The following is a 907-nucleotide window of genomic DNA, read 5'->3' as shown; positions in this document are numbered from 1 at the left end:
AAATTTCGAGAAAATAACTCGAAATTTCGAGAAAATAACTCGAAATTTTGAGTTATGAATCCTTTTTTTTTTTTTTTAGTGGCGGAAACGAGCTTCCATATGATAGAGTGTGAAGAGTTTCACACAATTTTTCTTTTTTCTTTTTAATTTTGCCATCCGAGTAATTAGTGCACTATTGTAGCGATATTCGCATGAACCCATTCAAAAAAGTCAAATAGCCCAGGCTTGAGAGACAGCCCTTTAAAAAAACAACAACAACATATAAATACCATACTTTTAGACAAACAAGCAAATTGAGAATTTACCACAAAATCTATGGATACATCGACTCAGCGGTGAAAACATTTTAATCTTTCGTTACTGGGGGTATTAGTTATCTAATGGGAATCAGCATTAGCTTGTTGCTGCCCATTAAACATTGCTCTGCTGTTATATACCACCCACACTGACTGGTGTTAAATGGTGTTTTTATGAATTTGCAGGACATTCCTGTGTGCTGTGGTCACATTTGTGATTTATTTTTTTTAAACTAATGAGGCTGTGTTATCACTTACATGGTATTGGGGGTGACAATTCTGACAAAAAACAAACAAACAAAAAACCAATAGCAGCGTGACATAAAGACCTTGGAGAAAGCCATGCCTTTGGCAAGATTCTTGTGTAATAGAAAAATGATTGTTGCTTCAGCCTAATTTTTCAAGAGATATTTATGATCAACTGTCCCTACTCACTCGTGGCAGCTTGGAGAGAAAGCAGCACAAAACAGCATCTCATTCTTTGTTTTTGGTGGTATCTGCCTGTAGTTCAGGCACATCGGTGACGATACACATTCCAGTTTTTTCTTTTTGAACAGACTGTGACTAATGGAGCATGTGCTGCACGAGGGTTGCTTACGCTCACCCCTGGT

Source organism: Pundamilia nyererei, unplaced genomic scaffold, assembly GCF_000239375.1.
Source record: "Pundamilia nyererei isolate P.nyererei 1_Seehausen unplaced genomic scaffold, PunNye1.0 scaffold00156, whole genome shotgun sequence".
NCBI classification, from domain to species: Eukaryota; Metazoa; Chordata; class Actinopteri; order Cichliformes; family Cichlidae; genus Pundamilia; species Pundamilia nyererei.
This window is presented reverse-complemented; position numbering follows the sequence as displayed.